Genomic DNA, 397 nt, shown 5'->3' with positions numbered 1-397 from the left:
GGGCCAACACTTTTTCACACCACTGTATATATATATATATATATATATATATATAATGACATTTCTATATAAATTTCTACATGCTATTTGTTATTTGCCCTATTATGTAAGGCTGTTTGACAATGATATTGGCCAGTATGTTTGACAGCAGTTCATTGTGAGTAAAAGGTATTTTAAATCTGAAATTAAACATGTTTGCCATGAATGTTGATTGTTTAAATGGTTTGGATCTCTTGGGTTGGTCTTGAGTTCAGCAGAAAGTCATACTGGTTCCCCAAACTGCAGACACCATGTAGGTTATATTGTGGTTATATTGTAGGTTTTAATCAGTGGAATCTGAGGTCGACTCTGTATGGGTGTGTGAGTGTTGCACCAATACACCACAACCTTTTAAACT

This window comes from Sinocyclocheilus anshuiensis, unplaced genomic scaffold (assembly GCF_001515605.1).
Source record: "Sinocyclocheilus anshuiensis isolate Anshui unplaced genomic scaffold, SAMN03320099.WGS_v1.1 scaffold392, whole genome shotgun sequence".
In the NCBI taxonomy this organism is placed as follows: Eukaryota; Metazoa; Chordata; class Actinopteri; order Cypriniformes; family Cyprinidae; genus Sinocyclocheilus; species Sinocyclocheilus anshuiensis.
Note: the sequence above shows the minus strand (reverse complement) of the source record.